The following is a 23695-nucleotide window of genomic DNA, read 5'->3' on the forward strand; positions in this document are numbered from 1 at the left end:
CAGTTTTGCTTCTTTAGAGATTTGTGTTTAATGCTTTGTTAGACCTATAGTATCATGAGGAAAATGAGACAAGATTTTTATCAATGTAGGGAACTTCCATTAAAGTAACTATTTTCACTGAGCAGATTAGCACTTATACTGTAATTTAGAGCCTTTGAAAATTACCTGAGTGCACTGAGAGGTGAAATGATTTGTCCAGGGTAATACAGCCAGTGTGTTATATACAGGACTTGAACCAAGGTTTTTCCAATTTTCTACCAGTTATACCAGACTGTCTCTCACTAGTACTGTTAAAAAAGGATGAGGTTTTGTGTAAGGGAATAGTGGGGATAAATAGATACAATATATTGCAATAATGATGTGTTATAGTCAAAGAAAAGAAAGAAAGTAAAGAAGGAAGGAGAAAAGTGAATGAATCCAGAAACTGTGTGATCAGAATATGAGTTTGGCTGATCATGTCATTAGAACAAGAAATAATAAGGAGACACCTGAGTGGTACATAGGCTCTGGTTGTTAATGCACTTAAGTCCACTGGGAAGTTCCTCTAAGGAGTATTGTTCAGGAAGACATGGATAAGAAACATACAAATTGATTATAACCATGAATAGGTTATAATGTGCATACATTGAGAAAGAGTTTAATGCCTGTTAAACTGACTGCTGGAATTAATTTCATAGCATCTATTATATATCTGTGCTTCTTATAATTTTATCCTTGCACACACCATCTTTCTTTAGTGGGAAATGCCAATGAATTAATATTACTTGCTATAGAATACCAGCAAATATTTATACAGTCACATTGATAATGAAATCTTGTCCCCTTGTGAGGACATCTGTGTACTAGTAGTTTATTCCCCTACTCCTATAGAATCTGCGTTGTCATTCATACACAAAATCCATATATAGAAGGGAAAAACTTCTAAGTAATTCTGTGATATGATAACTATTTGGTAGAGACCAAGGTTCTGTCTCTTCTACCACATAGATTTCTCTAGTTTTACCCTGGAAAATAAGAACACTATCCCCAAGATTTGTTTTTTTTTCTGGGGGCATATGGATCAGTCTGTACCTCTCGAGGCAACTTCCTTAGTGGCTTCTGGCAATACTGAAGTAATTTCCTCATTACCTACGAGCATTAAAATCTTTCACCCATATAAAGCTATAGCCCTATAGACTTGATGAATATTCCAAGAATGTAGAAGTCAGCATATCTTACTATACTAACTAGATAATTTTTCATATAGAAGAGACCATATCTACCCAATCTAAGTGATGTCATAGCCTTATTAAACATCCTTTATATAGTATGGCTAAGTAAACCTCCTTTGATTAACTATTGAATGCCTTGTGAGTTTTGAATTTTGTACTAACAAATCTTAGCAAACAAAGAGTCTGAGCCTGGGTTTGCCTCAAAGAGGCCTTTGAACTTCCCTGGATAGAACATATTTCTGACACTGATCAGGAAATTTAGAATTGGCAACTTTATTATAGTCTTATGTAGTTTTTTAAAAAATCATTTTATTGATGTATTCTTTTTTTACATCACCATGGTATTATATATCCTTCCCTTTACCTTCCCTGAGAGCCATCCTATATGATATACTCTTTTTGTTCTTTAGAGGAAAAAATGTAACTGATAATACTTTGAGAAAGTTCAAAAACACACAGTGTGTGTAATACCTGTACAACCCTCACCTCAAAAAGGAGTGGGTTGAGGGTGTCTTCTTGTATTTCTTCATTCAAGTACCACATGAACTTTATAATTTTGTTGCATTTACTTTAGATTTTTTGGTGTTTCATTTCCCCTCCCCCCCATTTCCATTGCGGTAGTTACTGAATATATTATTTTCTTGGCTTTGCTTACTTCACGCTACATTAATTCATGTAGATCTTTTGATGTTTCTCTAGATTCATCACATGTATCCTTTCCCACAATGAAATAATATTCCACTAAATTCATGTACCACCCCCTTCCCAATCAATGGGCATTTAATCTGTTTCCAAAACTCACCTATCACAAAAAATGCTACTATAAATATTTTAGCATATATGGAAATTTTTTCCCTTGTCAATAGTTTCCTTGGGATATACACCTATTTAAACCAGAATTTCTGGTTTAAAGGATATGAAGATTTTAGTGCCTTTATTTGAATAATTCCAAATTGTTTTACAAAATGGTTATACTATTTCACATTTCCACCAGCAATGTATTAATGTGCCTATTTTACCACAATCACTCCAACATTAATTGTCGCCATTTTGGGCTAATTATTTTTTTTTTGCCAATTTTGAGGGTGTGAGGGAAAATCTCAGAGTTGTTTTGACTTGCATTTCTCTTATTATTAGTGATTTGCACGTTTTTTCATGTGATTGTGAATATTTTGAAGTTCTTCTTTTGAGAATCGTTTGTTCATATCCTTTGATCATTTATCTCTTGTGAAATTGCTTTTTAATCACATACACATATATACATATGTAATATGTATTTATTAGTTGAATATATATACACATATGCATGTATACATAAATATTTATCAAATGCTTATGAGAGAAATTTGATACAAATATTTTTAACATTCAATCACTTTCCTTCTTATCCCTGATAAACTGATATTATCTAGGCATAAGTTCTTTATTTTCAAGCAATCAAAGTTATCTAGTTTTTTCTTTTGTAATTGAATCTAACTCATTTGATTAAAAATAGATCTCTTTCCCATAGCTGTAAAAGATACAAAATCTGTTTCTCTTCTGATTTTTAAAAATAGTATGAGTTTTAATATTAAGGTAACATGTTCATTTAAAAAGTTTTGTTGAGTGTTATATAAGATGTTGTTCTAAGCCTAATTTCTGCCTTTCTAGTTTCTACAGCAGTTTCTATCAAATAGGAGCTTTCCCCAAGGTAACTTATGTTTTCCATTTTATCAAATACTAGGTTGTTGAGTTCTGTTGTTTCTTAGTCTCCTTTGTTTAGTTGGTTCTCTTTCTCTCTCCCTCCCTCTTTTCCACCCCCTCAATATCTCTCTCTCTTTCTCTTTCTCTCCCCTTCTTCTTCAATACTAGATGATTTTGAAGACTGCTGATTTATCATATTGTTTGAACCCTAGAAGTATAATTCTCTTTTATCTTTCTTTTTATCATTTCCCTTTATTCTAGATCTTTTATTTTTTTCCAAATGAATTTTGTTATTATTTTGTTAAGTTCTACAAAGTATCCCCTTGGTATAGCATTAAAAGTGTAAATTTATCATATTGATATGGCCCAGTCATGAACACTGAATATCCCTTGAGCTGTTTAGGTTGTTCTGTAATTCTTTAATAATTGCTTTGTAATTGAATTTATACACATCTGGTGCTTTGGAAGGCTTATTACCAGATATTTTGGTGATATTTAGAATGAAATTTCTCATTCTATTATTACTTCTTGAGTTTTTTGTTATATTTAAATATAGTTGATTTTTGAGGATTTATTTTGTAGCCTGAAACTTACTGAAGTTATTGATTTTCTCAGTCAGTATCGTTGCTGATTCCCTGGAGTGACCTATGTCATTTCAAATAGCAATGAAACATGCTCCACATTCCCTTTCTTAACTGTTTTTGAGTAATAAACAACATTACCTTTCTAAACTCTCATCCCATTTAACCAGTTGCTGTATTCAGAGATCTCAAAATATAGATCTGGAAACAGAGATAATAAATAACATCTTGCTACCCACCAGTAACCATATTGGAGCCCCAGAAAAGGAGAATGCATATGTCAGAGATAGGACTTTTCTTACTTAAAAAAGAAAGCTGGAAATTTGTCTTTGGAGGTGCAGAAACACCATCATGCCATTCTAGATGCAGATTATTGATCATTCTCTCATCCCCTTTCCCACTTCCTGCCCTTTAACACTTCTCTGTTGGGCTGTAAAGAATATCCCCTATTACAAATGAGAATATTTGTAAACTATTAACTTTCAACCATTAAATAATTGCTAGCTATAAAAATGCAATATATATGCTAGTTAATAGCTCTCTTATGCATATATAAGTCTTATGTGGACTTTTCATTTCTTTAGTATGGAAGCTGGATTAGCACATAATTATTTGTTTGGAGAGGCATTTGCTAACAAATGTAGGAACTACAGTGAGTAGAAGAAACTGCTCAAAACTTCTCTTTTTAATACTTGTCAGGGGCACAAAAAGAGCACTCATTCTAATTATTATATGGGGTGGTCCTAGTCTGAGGAAGTCTCACATTAATGAAATGTTGATTTTGTCAAAGAACTGAAGTATCTTTTCCTTCATTTCTCACTCAATTCCCATTTCTTTCCCTGACCATTCCAGGCCACAGATCTTTTTCTTCATCATAACTCTATAGTATATGACTTATATCACTCATTTGATATTTAATCATAATAAAACACATCAGCCCCAGCCATATAGGATGTTAGGTGGGGTGGGTAACAGCAAGGCATTAAAAAAGAAAGAAGAGGAAGGTACTATGGAGATGTAACTACTGTGAAAGAGTAAGGGTTTGGAGAGCTCGGGGAGATAAATTTCCCATGTCTGAGAAAAGGGTAGGTTGCTTGTTTGGCAATAATTTGGACCTGAAAACTGCATAAACAGTGGCTAGATATGGAGAAAGACTGATGCTTGCTTATTCAAAGGTAACACTTTATTTTCTTTCTTTTAAATACACCTTTTAGACAATATCAGGATGCTCCTAATCCATGCGAGTAGAAAGGTGTTCTTAGTACACTGGGAGGCAAGACAAACATATTTTCTCCATAATTCCAAATAGGAATTATGAAGAACAAAGGATGAGATGCTTCTGACGCATATCTAAGACTTTTTTTTTGTGAAACAATGTGACACGATGCTTACATCATTTTTATTGCTATATTCTCTAATTAAGTATATATGGCTTGTCTGTCCAGTTTTATTCTAAACAACTCAAAGGGAGAGAATGGCTTTTATACTGCTTTAAATATCTGATCATACTATTCTCAATCTTTTAAGAATGGTAGAGGTTCAAGAAATATTGTTTAAATTAATGAAAACTTTGATAATACACAAAACATACAATATGTAATACAATTAGATATAAATCATAAACTTTCAATTATCCAGTCATTATAGATTATTTATGCTAAAATTTTTAATATTAAAATGAGTAATTGGTAGAAGATTTTGGAAAACTGAATCAGGAGTTGATACCTAACTACATAACTGGGGTCATAGGTTGGGGAAGATAATTGAAAGTCATTTCAGGATCTTAAGAAAGAAGGAATGAATCATATGACTGGAGAACCAAATTTGAAAGCCCTTTACACTTCCCCTTTTGTTGGGGGAGAATCTGACACAAGCACTATATCTCCTTTGTATTGTTCTTGCATTATTTAAATATTTAAGATTTGTATATGTTTTAGATATCAATATAAGGCAATACTGAATATACTGAAACTGTCTACCTACTTGCAAGCATATAGTTTATGATGTTGCAAAAGAAAGTTTATTTTTAAAGAGAAGAAAATGAATCCATTACTTTTGAATAAGCAAGCATCAGTCAATTCTTCATATCTAGACATTGCTTATGGACTTTCCAGTTCTATAACATTTCCAAGTAATCTGTTTAATCCTTAGTCATGGACAATTAAAGTATATCAGACTAGAGATTATAAGCAACTGGACTGATGGAGAAAATGTCATTATAAATCCAATGCAACAAGACTACATCCTTAACATCGATGTATCCATAGCAATGAAGAAGAAAAGATGAATAGATATGATAACAAATGGCTGTGTTCTATGACTAGTGAGATATGAGGGACTCTTTATTTCACTTTATGCTTATGTCAAAGTCTCAGTAGTAACTGATAGTATTCTACAGACATAGGTATGATACTAAAAGGTGAGCCTTGATAGGCTAAAGTTTACGTAGTTGTAAAATGTTTTAAATTCTCAGTTATAGGAAATGTTCACAAACAAAGTGATGCTGACACTTTATGGAAGAAAAATCAGCTGAATTCGATTATTAATGAGCCAAACTAAAGACTTCTCACTTTTCAATCCCATAAGACTCCTATAATGTGTAAGAATCAAGTTCCTCAGATTGAGAGCTTTTTAGGAGCCCTCAATTACATCCATCTGGCAACAGGGTACCAACTGTTATGGATCACTAAGACAAGTTGGTTGGAAAGGTAGATCATTTTTGTCAAGGAAGAAAATTTAAGGAGTCAAAAGATCATAACTTATATCCTCTACAGTGAAAATGACTCTACTGATGATTTAAGAACTTTCGATGGCGCAATACAGCCAGGATAATTATAAAGAATACACCATTGTGGAATATTATTCTACAGGTCTGTAAATTTCTTGTCATTTTTCCTATTTCCCACTCATCTTACATCTACCCTCACCCTTTCGTTGTGCTTAAAATGAAACAAAACTTCTGTAATGATTATATCAAAATACTAGAGTATCAAGACTACAGAATTCCATTGAAAGCTCTTTGCTTTCTTGCTGGTGTTTATGTACAGCATTATCTTTATAGACTCCATCATACTGATTTCTAAATGTTTATAACAATAATCCCATAGAAACAGCATTGTTTTTTAACGTGTAGAATAATGGAATTCTATAAATCCCCCCTTTTTTTTTAGCAGTAGGAAGAAAACTTCAAATTCAGCCCATTTCTACACATTTTCAACAGCTATCAGATTTTATCATTGACACTGAAATGTCAACATAATTTCCCATTCTCAACCTGTACTCAGGTACTTAATCCAGAATCACATTCTTTACTGTCTGTTCTTGGTTTAGATAAACCTGTTTAAAAGAAAGTTTGTGTTATGAGGTCAAACTACAGAACTCCAAGATGTGTACATTGAAGTTGGTTGGCAGTTCTATAAAAGTATACCTTAACAGTATGGACTGGAAAGAGATGCTGTTCTTTTTTTTTTTATTTTAATAGTTTGATCACTACATTGTCATTCTTTTCACACCTTGCTCTAGGGAAACAACCAGAGGCAACACAAACTGTTGTAGAATGAAAACTTTCTTTGCTTCTGTAAATAATTTAAAAAGAGATTGTTTGTTTAGAGTTTACAGTCATAAATATGCTTACTTGGCAACTTTCTGATGTGTTTTAATCAACTACTCTTCTCACTTTCATTTCAGTGTCTCTTCCAAAATATGATACTGACCATATGCTAATGTACTCAAAGAAAGAGGGAGAAGATGGTAAGATTGAGAGTCAACCATATGACTTTCAACATGGAATTCCAGGCACCAGTAGTTATGGGTGGAGTAAAGAAAGGATTTAGGATTTTTCCAGTGCCATTTTCCAATGGCTGTCATACAGCTAGGAATCTGTGGAATTCCCTTCAAGGGAAATGTCATCAAGGTCTATGAATAACAAGATTTCCATTCCTCCTGATATGTTGGAACTCTGTGACTGGTTCCTCAATGTATGGGAAGAGAGAAAAAAAGACTCTCAATATGATCAATCTGCTTAACTGATTTTTGCTGCTTTCTATGACCTTTTGCCTTTTCAACATGTGGATCTGAAACCACTGGAATAAGGAACTAACTGAAAAAAACTAATATCCACAACTTGTCTTAATAGAGTTGTTAGCTATAATAAAAGGTTAAATGACTTGTCCAAGGTCACAAAGTAGTATTTTAATTTATTAAAGCCTAAAATTGCACAAAGATTTTGGTATGCCCTGTTTACATCAGGGGGCATGATTTGAACTAGAGTATTTCTGACTGTAAGACCTGCTCTCTATCCAAAAAACTACACTGTCTCCCAACTCATTGACAAAAATATCAAATAGCACTTGACTGATTATGGATGTCTGTAGCCTTTCTCTGAAGACCTCCTCTTAAGTTGACATTGAGTTATTAATGATTACTTTATTTTCAGCCATTCAATTACTTCTGAATCCATTAAATACTGTAATCTTCTAACCTACCTCTTTTCATCTCTTTCTCAAGAAAAAAAATCTGAGAGATATTGTCAAATGCATTGTTAGCTCTAAGAAAAGGAAATGACCTACTTGTGGTGAAGCCAAGATAGTTCTTTGTGATTATTTCTTCATTTTCTATTTGTTCACTATCCATCACTTTAGTAATATATTCAACAATTTTATCAGAAATTAAGGTTAAACTCATGGATTTATACTTGGCAAAATAGAGGAGGGCACTAAGAATCACATACATTTTTAGAATTACAATTATTAACTTAACTTGGTCTTCTAAATAGGACATCTTTGTCCAATGATCTTTGTTCAATTTTACATACTTTTAGAAAGATAGTAAAACATCAGCCAGTAGGTGGAAAGCAAGTGGACTTTAAAAGATTTACTTTATCTCTGTTTCTCTAACCCAGTTTCATTATCATTGACAATGAAACCACTTTATCTGGTCTATAACACTTCAATCTCTGATGTAATAAATGAGAAAGTAGAAATGATATTTAAGAATCAATACTTTGTGTCAGACATGGAATACAGCAGATGCAATAAAAGTTATATAATTCAAAATAAAACATGGCCCTTTCCCTCAAGGAGTACACACACTTATGAGGAAGACAATATGAAAACAACTATTTGCATAGGTACAGTGTGAAACTAGAAGAATAGGCAAGGATTGGGAAAGGCTTCTTGCAGAAGGTGGGATTTAAACTGAATCTTGAAGGTAATCCAGAGAAGAGGCAGAGGTGAGGAGGAGTGAGAATATTCCAGACATATAGGACAGTCAGAGAAAAGGTGTAGAATTGGAAGATGGAGTGTTTTGTGTGAGAATCAGCAAGAAGCCTAGATTATATGAATGTACTAAAGAGTAAGCAGACTAGAAAGATAAGGAAAGGAATATTGTGAAGGTCCTTAAAAACTAAACAGAGGATTTTGTATTCAGTTGTGGATGTAAGAGGGAATCAATAGAGTTTATTGAGTAGGTGGTTCCTGTACTCAGATCTGCACTTTGGAAAGATCACTTTGCCAGCTGAGTGGAGGATGGACTAGAGTGGGAGAATATCTGAGAAAGGGGGCAATCAGTATGGTATTGCAATTGTCCAGGAATGAGGTAATAATACACTATGGCAATATCTGTGTGAATGGAGATAAAAGGACATATAAAAGAAGTGAAATGATATTAGGTGCAAGCCAATAACATATCAAGAAAACCCATGCTTGAGGCAATAGTCTAAATTAAATTTATGGATCATTTTATGTGATAATTTTTTGAGAATAACAAAAGTAAATCCCAACAACATTAATATCCACAAAAAGGCTATTCCGTGTATGTCAAAACATGGATGACTACTTTTTCATCTTTACAAAATATTTATGAGCATAATCCATATACACATCAAGATAATCCTCGATGAAAATATAAATAGGGAACAAGCAGATATTAGTCATTTTTTTCCTTTTTAATAATTACTTTATTTTCAGTGCTCTACAATCACTTCCATATATTTTAGATTTTTTTCCCCTCCCTCTCCCTTCTCCCCCACTCTCTCACTACTCCCTCCCTGAGAAGGCTTGCAATCTTATATGGGTTCTACACATACATTCCTATTAAATAAAATTTCACCACAGTCATGTAGAATAAAAGAATTAAAATGAATGGGAGAAGCCATAAAACAAAACAAAACAAAATACAAAAGAAAATGGTCTGCTTCATCCTGTGATCCAATTCCATAGTTCTTTTCTGGATGTGGAAGGCATTTTGCCTCAAAAGTCTACTGAAAATTTTTAGGTCCTTGCATTGCTATGAAGGACTAAGTCTACCAGAAAAATTCCTCGCACACTGTGGTTATTGCTGTGTATAAAGTTCTCCTGGTTCTGCTCCTTTCACTCAGCATCAGTTCTTATAAGTCTTTCCAGGCCTCTCTGAAGTCTTCCTGTTCATCATTTCTTATAGCACAATAACATTCCATTACATTCATATACCTCAACTTGTTGAGTCATTCTCCAGTTGATGAGTATCCCCTTGATTTCCAGTTTTTGGCTACCACAAAGAGAGCTACGATAAATATTTTTGGATGTGTGGGACCCTTTCCCATTTTTATGATCTCTTAGGGATACAATCGTAGAAGTAATATTGCTGGGTGTGGTGCAGAGGATAGAGCACCAGTACAGGAGTCAGGAGGACCTGAGTTCAAATCTCACCTCAAGCACTTAACACTCACTTAGCTGTGTGACCTTGGGCAAGTCACTTAACCCCAATTTCCTCATCCTGGGTCATCTCCAGTCATCCTGATGAATATCTGGTCACTGGATTCAGATGGCTCTGAAGGAGAAGTGAGGCTGGTGACTAGCACAGCACTCCCTCACTAAAAACAAAGTCAAGTGCAAGTTATGTCATCATTTCTCGGATGGCATGGTCTTCTTCAGCAACTAATGAAGAACACACACATTGCTGGGTGAGAGGGTGTGCACATTTTTGTAGCCCTTTGAGAATAGTTCCAAATTGCTCTCCAGAATGGCTGTATCAGCTCACAGCTCCACCAACAATGAATTAGTGTTCCCACTCTCCCACATCTTCTCCAACATTTATCATCTTCCCGTTTTGTCATGTTAGCCAATTCTGATAGGTGTGATGTGGTACTTCAGAGTTGTTTTGATTTGCATCTCTTTAATCAATAGTGATTTAAAGCATTTTTTCATATGACTATAGATGTCTTTAATTTCTTCCTCTGAAAACTGCCTGTTCATATCCTTTGAACATTATCAATTGGGGAATGACTTGTATTCTTGTACATTTTACTCAGTTCTCTGAGTTTTAGAAATGAGGCCTTTATCATAGACACTAGTGGCAATGACTTGTATTCTTGTACATTTTACTCAGTTCTCTGAGTTTTAGAAATGAGGCCTTTATCATAGACACTAGTGGCAAAAATTCTTTCCCAGTTTTCTGCTTCCCTCCTAATCTTTGCTGCACTGGGTTTGTTTGTGCAAAAACTTTTCAATTTAATGTAGTCAAAATGATCCATTTTGCACTTCAAAGTGTTTTGTATTGCTTGTTTAATCAAAAATTTCTCCATTCTCCATAAAATCTGACAAATACACTATTCCTTGCTCCCCTAATTTGTTTATAGTATCAATCTTTACACCTAGATCATGTACCCATTTGGAGTTTATTCTCATATATGTTGTTAGGCATTGGTCTGTGCCCAGTTTCTGCTACACTGTTATCCAGTTTTCCTAGCAATTTTGTCAAACTATGATTTCTTATCCCAGAAGCTGAGTCTTTGGTTTTATCAAACAGTAGATACTTATGCTCATTGACTATTGTGACTTGAGCACCTAACATATTCCACTGGTCTACCCCTATGTTTCTTAGCCAGTACCAAGTGCTTTTGATAATTGCTGATTTATAATACAGTTTGAGCTCTGGTAGGGCTAGGCCACCTTCTCTAGTATTTCTTTTTCATTAGTTCTCTTGATATTCTGGACCTTTTGTTCTTCCTGACGAATTTTGATACTATTTTTTTCTAGCTCTAGAAAATAATTATCTGGTAGTTTGATTGGTATAGCATTGAACCAGTAAATTAATTTAAGAATAATTGTTATTTTTATTATATTGCCTTGGCCTACCCATGAGCAACTGGTGTTTTCCCACTTATTTAGATCTGACTTTATTTCTGTGAAAAGAGTTTGTAATTGCGTTCATATAGTCCCTGTGTTTGCTTTGGCAGGTACATTCCCAGATATATTATAGTGTCTACTGTAGATTTAAATGGGATTTCACTTTTTATCTCTTGTTGTTGCACTTTATTAGTAATATATAGAAATACAGATGATTTATGTGGGTTAATTTTGTAAACTGCAACTTTGCCAAAGTTGTTTATTATTTCAAGAAGTTTTTTACTTGATTCTCTGGAATTCTTTAAGTATATTATGATATCATCTGCAAAGGATGTTAACTTAGTTTCTTCTTTGCCTATTCTAATTTCTTTAATTTCTTTTTCTTCTCTTATTGCTACAGCTAACATTACTTAGTATCATGTTAAATAACAGTAGTGATAATGGACAGCCTTGTTTCTCCCTTGATCTTATTGGAAATTCACCTAGATTATCCCCATTGCATATAATGCTTGCTGAAGGTTTTAGGTAGATACTACTTATTATGTTATGGAAAGTTCCATTTATTGCTATGCTCTCCAGTGTTTTCAATAGGAATGGGTGTTGTACTTAGTCAAAAATTTATCGAGATAATGATGAGGTTTCTCTTAGTTTTGTTGTTGATGTGATCAATAATGCTAATAGTTTTCCTACTATAGAACCAACGCTGCATTCCTGGTACAAATCCTACCTGATCATAATGTATTATTCTTGTGATAAGTTGTGGTTTTCTTTTTGCTAAAATCTTATTTAAAATTTTTGAATCTATATTCATTAGAGCAATTGATCTATAAGTTTCTTTCTCTGCTTTGACTTTTCCTAGTTTAGGTATCAGAAACATATTTGTATCATAAAAATAATTTGGTAGGACTCCTCCTTCACCAGTTTTCCCAAATAGTGCATACATTATTGGAATTAACTGTTCTTTAAATGTTTTGTAAAATTCACTTCTAAATCCATCTGGTCATGGGTATTTTTTCCTAAGGAATTCATTGATGGCTTGTTCTATTTCTTTTTCTGAGATGGGGCTATTTAAGTATTCAACTTCCTCTTCTGTGAAACTGGGCAATTTATATTTTTTTAAATAATCATCCATCTCATTTAGATTGTCGAATTTGTGGGTATATAGTTGGGCAAGGTAATTTCTGATTATTGCTTCAATTTCCTCCTCATTGGAGGTTAGTTCGCTCTTTTCATTTTTGATATTGGTAATTTGATTTTCTTCTTCTTTTTAAATCAAATTGACCAAAGATTTATCAATTTTATTATTTTTTTCATAAAAATCAACTCTTAGTTTTATTTATTTGTTCAATAGTTTTCTAAATTTCAATTTTATTTATCTCTCCTTTGTTTTTTAGTATTTACTTGGGGATTTTCAATTTGTTCTTTTGCAAACTTTTTCAGCTGCATGCCCAATTCATTGATCTCCTCTTTCTTTATTTTATTTTTGTAGGCATTCAAAGATATAAAATTTCCCCTAAGAACTGCTTTTGCAGTATCCCATAAGATTTGGTAGTTGTCTCATTACTGTCATTCTCTTGAATTAAGTAGATGATTGCTTCTATGATTTGTTTGTTTTTTAACCCACTCATTCTTTAAGATTAGATTATTCAGTTTCCAATTAATTTTTGGTCTATCTTTCCATGGGCTTTTGTTATATATAATTTTTATTGCATTACGATCTGAGAAGGATCCATCAACCGTCTCTGTCTTTTTGCATTGGATTGTGAGGTTTTTATGGACTAGCACATGGTGAGTTTTTGTGTATGTGCCATGTACTCCTGAGAAAATAGTGTATTCCTTTCTATCCCCAGTCATTTTGCTCCAGAGATCTATCTTGTCTGCCTTATTCAGAGTTTTATTCACCTCCTTAACATCTTTCTTGTTTATTTTGATGTTAGATTTTTCAAGTTCAGAGAGGGTGAGGGTGAAGTACCTCACTAGTATAGTTTTGCTGTCCATTTCTTCCTGTAACTCCCTTAACTTCTCCTCTAAGAATATGGATGCTATGCCACTTGGAGCATGTATGTTTAGTAATGATATTGCTTCTTTGTCTGTAGTGACTTTTAGCAGGATATAGTTTCCTTCCTTATCTCTTTTGATTAGATCTGTTTCTACTTTTGCTTTGTCTGAGTTTAGGATTGCTTCTCCTGCTTTTTTTTTTTTTTACATCAGATGATGCAGAATATATTCTGCTCCAGTATTTTACCTTTACCCTGTGTGTATCCTCTCATTTCAAATGTGTTTCTTGTAAACAACATATTGTTGGATTAAGGATTTTAATTCATTCTGCTATCCATCTCTGTTTGATAGGAGAATTCATCTCATTCACATTCATAGTTATGATTACTATCTGTTTCTTTCCCTTCATTCTCTTTCCCCCTGTTTGTGCTTTTAGCTCTCCCTTCTCCCTTCCCCTCCACAATACAGTTTTAGTTTTTGACCACTGCCTCTCTCAGTCTTCCCTTCCTTCCTTCTTTCATCCCCTCTCACTTTTACTCTCCTTTTCCTTAATTACTTATTCCCTCCCTTTTAGCTGCCTCTCCCTTTTCTTTCTCCCTTTCCCTCTTACTGCCTATAGAGCTAGTTATATTTGTATACTTAACTGAGTTTGTTGTTTCCTCATTGAACCAAATCAGATGAGAGTAAATCTCAAACAATGCTCATCTCCCTCCCCTCTTTCCCTCAACTGTAATATATTTTTTATGCCTCTTCCTGTGGTGTAATTTACCATATTCTGCCTCCTCCTTTTCATATCTCCCATTAGAATCCCTTTGCATCCTTGAATCACAGTTTAATCATCACATCATTTATTTTATACCCACTCTCTCTGTCTATGTATATCCCTTTTATATATCATGATAAACATGCAATTCTCGACGTTAACAAGTATCATCTTCCCTTATAGGGATGTAAACAGTTTGCCCATATGGAATAACAAGTTTTTGTTTTTCCATTTACTTTTTTTATGCCTCTCTTAAGACTTGTGTTTCAAGATCGATTTTTCTATTGAGTTCTGGCCTTTTCATCAAGAAGGTCTGGAAATCCCTTATTTCATTAAATGTCCATCTTTTTGCCTGAAATATTATGCTCAACTTTGCAGGGTAATTTATCCTTGGTTGCAGTCCCAGCTCCTTTGCCTTATGGATTGTCATATTCCAATTCCTTTGATCTTTTAACATACAAGCTGCAAGGTCCTGTGTGATCCTGACTGTAGCTCCTTGATATTTGAATTGTTTCTTTCTGTCTACCTGCAGTATTTTCTCCTTCACTTGAGAGTTCTGGAATTTGACAATGATATTCCTTGGTGTTTTTAGTTTGGGAATTGCTTTCAGGAGGTGATTATTTCTATAACTATTTTGCACTCTGGATGTAGAATAATTCTTAGATTTTCTTTCCTGGATCTATTTTTCAGCTCAGTTGTTTTTCCAATTAGATATTTTCCATTTTCTTCTATGTTTTCATTCTTCAGATTCTGTTTGACTGATTCTTGATGTCTCATAGAGTCATTAGCTTCTACTTGCCCAATTGTAATTTTAAAAAATTGTTTTCTTCAGTTACCTTTTGCATCTCCTTTTCCATCTGTCCAATTGTTCCTTTTAAGGAATTATTTTCTCCAGTTAGTTTTTGTACTTCCTTTTCCATTTGTGCAATTTTCCTTTTAAATTCTTCTGTGATTTCTTTTTTCATATTTTTAAAATCATAGGATAGCTTTTCTTCCATTTCTCTAATTTGGCTTTTAAAATCCTTCTTCATGGGGTGTATTCAAGATGGTGGAGTAGAAGGATGGACCTCTAGAAGCTGTCCCTGTGACAGCCCATAAAATACCTGTAAAATGACTCTAAAGAAATTATAGAGCAGCAGAAGTCACAAAACGACAGAGTGAAAGAAATTTGTAGCAAAAGGCAGCCTTGAAGGCCAGTAGATAAGGTTTTGCACCAGCTGCAGAGTGGAGCCTAGCCTTGGCCATGCTGTGGCAGGGACAGGACTGGAGTGGGCTTCAAGGTGCCACTGGCAGCAGCTGTGATTCCCAGATTCTTCAACCCACAAACACCAAAGGTAGCTTCAAAGGTCAGTGAGAAAGCTATTTCACCTGGGTAAGAAGGGAATGCAGCAGTCTAGCCCCAGCCACAGGCAGTGGCAGATTCCATTGTTGGAGCCCTGGCCTAAAGACCCTGGGAGAACTGAGCTGCTGATCCATATCTCAGCCCTGAATAGTGGCCCTAGTATGAGGAGAAGCGATGGCTGGCATGGTGGAGCTGGTGGAGGCTCTGGAGAGGGAATTCTACTCGCAGATCCTAGGCAGGAAAGAGTGCTTGTAGTTGCTCCCAGACCAGAGTGCAGGCCAGGAGAGGAATAATCTCCCTTGATTGTGCCACCTTGGAGGAATTGAGAAGTTACAGATCCCCAGAGAATACCCCCCTCTTAACAAAGAACTCAAAAGTCAAGTAAATGGTTGGGAAAATGCCCCCAAAAGGGAAAAAGAATAAGGCAATAGAAGGTTACTTTCTTGGTGAGAAGGTATTTTCTTTCATCCTTTTGGATGAGGAAGAACATTGTATACCATCAGAGGAAGACCTAAAAGTCAAGGCTTCTGCATCCAAAACTTCCAAAATAAATATGGAATGATCTTAGGCCACAGAAGAGCTCAGAAATGATTTTGAAAATCAAGTAAGAGAGGTGGAAGAACAATTGGGAAGTGAAATGAGAGCGATGCAAGAAAATCGTGAAAAGCAAGTCAATAGCTGGCTAAAGGAGATCCAAAAAAATGCTGAAGATGTTAACAACTTTAAAAATAGCCTAACCCAAATGGCAAAAGAGGTCCAAAAAGCCAGTGAGGAGAAGAATGCTTTAAAAAGGAGAATTAGCCAAATGGAAAAGGAGGTTCAAAAGCTCATTGAAGAAAATAGTTCTTTAACATCCTTCTTCAGGTCTTCCAAGAATGCTTTTTGGGCTTGTGACCAGTTCATATTCCCTGTTGAAGTTTCACATGGGAGTACAGTCTCAATGTGGACATCTTTGGTATTCATGTTTGGCTCCTTGTCCCCATAGAAAGATTTTATGGTCTTTTCTTTTCTGCTTTAGTTCTTACTCATGATGATCACCCTTTTCCTGGCTTTTAAAGTAGATCTCTACTTCTGGGACACAAGGGGCTCTGTCCCACAGTTCTTGTGCCTTGAACTTGAGACTTTGTGCATTGTGGCCTCTAGTTCCTTCAGCTAAAAGCTAAAATGCTGCAGCTTACCAGGTGCTGAGCTGGCTGGCATTGGAAAGCAGAGGCCAGATGAAGTCTTTCTGGGTTTCTCTGGAGTTACCCTGGAGCTAGCTGAGCTAAGTGTTAGGGAGGGGCAGTCTGGTCACAGGAGGTCTCCTCTGCTGAGCTAGAGCATAGGCAAGCTCAGTGGTTGGTGAACCCATCTGCACTAATGTCTTTCTGATTCCCCTGGAGTGCTCATGCACACCTGGGGTCCTGGTATTGTTGGTTGCAGGGCTCTGTCCCCTAGGGTTTCAGGATTTCCTCCAAGTTTGCTGAGGTTGGAGTGTCTAGGAAAGCTTTGGCCCTATACTGGTCCCCTTCAGCCACAGCAAGAGGGACCCCTCTGCAATTTTCCTAGCCCCACAGGCCAAGAGACTGTTTGCTCCTTTGTTTGATCCCAGTGTTCCAGGATTTTTCCTGGGGAAATGTTTTATGGGTGTTTCAAGATCAACAAGAGGAGAGGTAGAGAATTTACCAATTACTCCATCATTCTGGCTCCCGGAAGTTCAAGTAGATGATTTACGGACATTTAATCTGCAGGCTGAAAATCTTAGGAGGAGGCATTGCAGATACCTGGGGCTCTGGGCTCTCACTTGCTTGGTTCAGCTGGACTCCTGTCCTGGGCTGATATGCCTGAGATTTCACAGTGCTGCTGCTTCCTTAGATCACCCAGGGCTTCCTGTTTGACCCTGCCACAGCAGGGACCATGCTGATATAGCTTATGCACTGTGCACTGTGTGCTCCTCCAGCCCTGCACAGCAGATCCTTCCCATCAATCTTCCAGTCTGTCCTGGGCTGGAAATCTGCCACAATTTGTCTCCTATTGGATTCTGCCCCTCCAAAATCCATTCAGATTCCTTTTTTAGAGGTATCTGAAAGAGTTTGCATTAGAGCTTAGGTAAGTAGTTGCTCTCACTCTGCCATCTTCACTCTGCCTCTAAATGCTTTTCTATAGCAGACAAATTCTTCAGTGCTACACAATGTTATGATAGGCACAGAGAACTATCAACACTCTGTGTATTGTGTCAGTTGAAAAAAAAATTTGGATCATGAAAATAAAAAGTAAGCCTAAAAGGTTGCCATAAAAGAAACTTCCTTTAGGTATTTTCTGTTGACATCAGATTATTTTAAAAATGTAAACCCAGAGAGAACTCTTTGACCCTTTAATTATTATTAAGAAAGGTAAAAAGCACAGGTAATGGCTAACAACATGCTAGCATCCTGCTTAGGTCCAAATGTAAGAAGAAATCCTTGTAGATTGTAATGTTCTCCACATATTTTAACTGTATCAAGCCCTAGAACCCTCAAATAGATTCATGACTTCTCAAAGGCAATAGGCCTAGAAACCCACATAGGAAACACTAAATTAATGAAACTCCTATTTTCCAGAATATAATAGGATTTTAGATGACTAGTCCCATTAGTTAGTATGTCATTGTATATCTCTTTGATACAAATTAAAAAGCACAAGTTAATACCAGAAATGTGTATGAAGAAGAGAATAGACCAGATTGCATTTGAGAAATTGTATAGTGTTTTTAGTGATTTCAAATTGGACCAAAGAACAAAACCATATCTTTTTTAACATAATCATTTTTGGTAATATTGAATAGTTACAAAGTTTCGAACACTAGAATCTCTGAAGAATAAAAGTTGTGGATAACAGAAAGATGGCTGGGGATGGAGAGGTACATGGTGGTGCAAACAGACTGTAACTTATTTGCAACTTTGATTTCAATGCAAGAAATAAAGCAAAATGTATTGTTGAAGAAAAAGAGAATAGTCAGGAAAGAATGTGAGGTAGTTATGTAGGGAGAGTGAGGAATAATATATAGACAGCCCCCAACTACACTGGTATCCATGGAGTGAAAACAATGTAGTGAGAGCCTTCCTGAATGGTGGAATAATCCTCTGTGGAGGATCAATGGAATAATATACACAAAAATCATTCCAAACTTTATAAACTATTGTTTTTTAAAACATTGGTATAGAATCTATTTATAATATATATAAAGCACTTTGGAAATCTTAAAGTATTATATAGATATTTGCTATTATTATTTATAATGCTACTACTAAAATGTTTTACTAAAAGCTGACATTGAATGTCAGTGCAATCAATAAAACTTGCTTAGAAATTTCTTATATTTAGATTAATATCTAAGTATTACATACTCATCATTGTTTTCAATAATTCCTTCCATCCAAATTGTCATCAGGATCCTTTGTTCATTAATTCTTATTCACTTTTTTCTTATGACTCATTAGTAATACTCAATTCTTCTGCTTTTCCTTTTTTTTGCATTATTTGATTAAGATCTTTCCAAATTTTTCATTTAACTCATACTTATTAATATTAATTTAATATGCCACAATGTAGTTAGTCATTATCCTTTTTGTAATTGCATATCATAGTACTATGATGTAGCTAGGTGCTGTAATAGAGGGCTAAGCCTAGGGTCAGGAAGACTCAAGTTGAAATCTCTCTAGCATTGTCTCCCTGGGCAAATTACTTAACCTGTCTCCCTCAGTTTCCTCAAATATAATAATAACACCTACCTCTCAGAGTTGTTTTGAGGAATACGTGAAATATTTGTGAAATGCCTGACATACAATAGGTCCTTAAGAAATTCTTATTTTCTTGTTTTCTTACTTCCTTCTTATGAAAATCTTTGTTCTTTTAAATAACACTTTCATGGTATGTTTTTAACAATGAAAATTTCCCATATGTAGTGTCAGAATAGTTGTGTGCATGACTATTTTTGTAATTTTATAGTTAATTATTCATTTGTCTTCCAAAAAATGTCTAAAGTTTGCAATTACAGTAACAATGGATGAGTTTATCTGTTGCTTTGTAAAATTGCTACCACACCACTGAATTTTGTTACTTTTAGTTATACTTCTTATCTGAAATCTACTTTTTTTGGTATTCTTTTTGAGCTGTTAGCAGTATTGCCACACGACCAGGGCTAACCTTTCTTCTTGCTCAAGTGATCCCATTCCAACACATAGTACATGATTTGTATAAGCAATCCTAAGAATACAAAGACATGTAATACAATTACCTAAAATCCTTAAAATGGTGATAATCTGAATTTTTTTTTCTCTAAAGTTCTGTGGCACTAAAGAGGAATGTCTGACTGCTTATTAAGCATTAACACTGAGTATAAGAATAGGGAAGTGGCATAGATGCTTAGAGCAAAGAAGGAATTAGAAGATCTAGTTTCAAGTCCTTGTTCTGCTAAATAACTAGTTATGTGACTTTAAGCAAACTTCCACAAATGCTGAGAAACTCAGTTTCCTCTTGTATAAAATTTGTATAAAACAGTTCATGCCCATGCTATCTGACAGGGTTTTGGTAAGTATGAAGTAATATAATGCATGGGAAAATGTCTTATAAGCTACAAATTTCCATATGAGTGAAATCAGAGCAAGATGATTACAGCTTTGGCCAAGGGCACCACACTGAGAGGGACATGATAGCCCTTGCAGTCCTGAGGCAGTGTGAAACCCACACATTCGTCATCTGGTTAACAGGAATAATTAGTGAAAATCATCAATTCCTTCCCTACTTCCATTCATGTTGTAACTTCTCCTCTAATAGTCCAGTATCACAGGTTTTCTTTCTTCAATGTTGACAGTGAGTTTCCCAGATGTGGTCTGTAGTACTTGTCAAAGGTGCAAATATTTCTAGTAAAGTTATTATTAAAATTATTACTAGGAATTAGGGAAAACACAGCTAAGAAGGTTAAAAAGCAGTGTTAAGGAAAATTTATATGTGTGTTTGTTTAGTGTCATTTCTATTTATTCATAAAGCACATTGGGAGCTTTGATATTAGAAACAAAATGTGATGGCTCCATCATCATGGAAGGCTTAAAGGAATAGATAGAATTTGAACTTATTCTTGGAAATTGAAACTTCTGCAAAATGCAGGTGAGGGAGCATAGAGGATGATGTGCTTTGTGAATAACTTCTAATTTTAATTCTTCAGGTGGTTGTTTTATTGTTTCATAGCCTTAATACATCTTCAGAAGAAAGCATGTTATTTATATGAGTTAGCTATAAGATATTGCCAATGAAGAACTGCCCAAAAGTGGTATAAAAGGTATTATCAAGGTTATGGAATACTGGAAAAGGAGATAGGCTCTTCATCTAGTATAGGGGTTCTTAGGTATGAAGTCCACAGATCTCAGAGCATCTGTAATTTTGGATGGAAAAATACATCTTTATGGGGGGCAGAGTCAAGATGGAGGAGTAACAGCATGAACTTTCTAGAGCACTGCCCCCAAGCCCAGCAAAATATCTGTAAAAAATGTCTCTAAACAAATTCTGGAGCTGCATAAGCCACAGAATGATGGAGTGAAACAAATTGCAAATCTCCAGCCCAAGACAGCTTGAAAGGTCTCTGGTCAGTGTCTATCATGCCATGCTGGGAGTAGAGCTCAGTCCAGGGTGAGCCACAAGTGCACAAAGGAGACCTGAACAGGTCTTGGGGGACTTAATCTCTTGTACCTGTGGCAGTTTCCAAACTTCGTGACCCCAAAATGCTGAGGATAATTTGGAAGGTCAGTGAGAAAAGTCTGTGGGACCAGTGCAGGAGAGTAGAGTGGTCTAGGCCCAGCCCTTGGGCAACTGAAGGGAGAGGATTTGGAGGAACCCATTGCAGCCACTGTTTCTGGAGCTCTAGGCCCACAGATTGTGGGGGGATCGAGAAGCTGACAGTACACCCCTCATACCCACTGGAAGCAGAGAACTACCTTGACAAAGAGCTCAGAAGTCAAATAAATGGCTGGGGTAACAAGCAAAAACTGAAAAAAGAATCAGACTCTAAAATCTTACTTTGGTGACAAGGAAGACCAAAACATTGCAAACAGAAGGAAAGAAACTCAAAGCTCCTCCAACCAAAGTCTCCAAGAAAAATGTGAATTGGTCTCAGGCCATGGAAGAGCTCAAAAAGGATATTGAAAATCAAGTAAGAGAAGTAGAGCAAAAATTAGGAAGAGAAATGAGAGAGATGCAAGAAAATTGTGAAAAACAAGTTAACTGCTTGCTAAAGGAGACCCAAAACAATGCTGAAGAAAATAACACTTTAAAAAACAGACTAAGCCAAAATGGCAAAAGAAGTCCAAAATGCCAGTAAGGAGAAGAATGCCCTAAAAGGCAGAACTGGCCAGATGGAAAAGGAGATCCATCCATCCATCCATCCATCCATCCATCCATCCATCCATCCATCCATCTATACACACACACATACACACACACACATATGTATGTATATATATATATATATATACATATATATGTATATATATGTGTATATATACATATATATGTATATATATATATATACATATATAAAATGTAGTTATTTGTATCTTGTCAACCCTCCTCAGAATATGAGCTTCTTAAGAACATGTACCACATTTTTGCTTTTCTGGGCATTCTCAGAGATTAGCACAGTGTCAGGCACATAGTAAGTGCTTAACAAATGCTTGTGGCCTGACTAGTCATCAAGTCTAGTACCTCCTGATTTTCTTGTTTATTCATGAGAAATATAAGTGAGACTTTGGTATAGTTTAGAATCATTTGGCTTCTCTTGTTCTTTGCTGCTAAACTGAATCCATCTTTGCACTGAGGTAACAATATTAAAACATTTGCATTTTTATTTGAAGGGTCTTATTGAATTTCTCATAGACTTTTGAAACCTTCTAATTCTCTGCAACAGATGTTGGTAAAATCAGGGTGGTCTTTTTTGCAAATACTTATCATGAACACTTTAACATGAGTGGACAAGTGTTCAGTGAAATGATGTTTCTTGTTGCCTTTGGCTCCATCATAAAACCAACTCCTTTGTTTGCCTCTCTCAGGAAAGCTTCAGAGTTATCTTTCCATTTAACTGCAGGGTCCTTTTGCCTTCTGGTTTCATCTGTAAATAGAATGTCAAGGTTTACATGATACTGTTTTTTCCAGTACTGTGTCCACTTACTGTTTACAGTGCCAGGAGCTTGAACTTTTAGTCTCAACTTTTAATGCTTACAATGTTATAAAAAGCTATGTTGTTTTCAGTTTCCTTTCTTTTCTGTAGGACTTTGAAATGAGCCCTGCAGAAGCAGAAGAGGGCTAAAGAGAATTAAAATGAATGCTACATTTTTCTTTGTTTAATGGTTTCCTATGGCTGAAGAATTCATCTCCTGAGTTGCTTTATAATTTGAATGTCTAACTCATAGTAGGCAGGGACAGCCTATCTACCATGGTAGAAATTACCAGGATTTATATAGGCTTTGAGAACTCAGGTTCGCTTTTGCTACCATGATGAGTGGTACTTTCTAGAGATTACAACATGACAAAGGCACAAATGTATAAATAAATTAAAGAATATTCTTTAAACACTTCTTGTGTGCCAGTCCCAGTGATAAGTACTAGGGATGCAGAATAAGAATAAGCACTGAGATTGACCTCCTAGCACCCCGGAAGTATGTCTCTCTTAACCCTCTTCTTTGACATTTGCTATTTTCCTTTCCTTTGTAATTCAGCTAAATTTCAATCACACAACAATATTCATAACATAGCCAATTTCACTGTGTTCTAGAAATACATTTTCATTAGATTCTGCTTTACTGAAATCAAAACATGTAACACATTTAGCTTCTACATTAGTTGTTTATATATGCATACTTGACTAGAAGCTTAACCTCTATTTTTCAAAGCTTTACTTCTCTAATTTTTTTAATAACTCATCTCTCATTTTCACACTTATCTCACTACTGGATAGAGCTATTGTAAAAAAAAAATGAGCTTATTTTTAAAACCAGATGATTCGA

This window comes from Notamacropus eugenii, chromosome 4 (genome assembly GCF_028372415.1).
Source record: "Notamacropus eugenii isolate mMacEug1 chromosome 4, mMacEug1.pri_v2, whole genome shotgun sequence".
In the NCBI taxonomy this organism is placed as follows: domain Eukaryota; kingdom Metazoa; phylum Chordata; class Mammalia; order Diprotodontia; family Macropodidae; genus Notamacropus; species Notamacropus eugenii.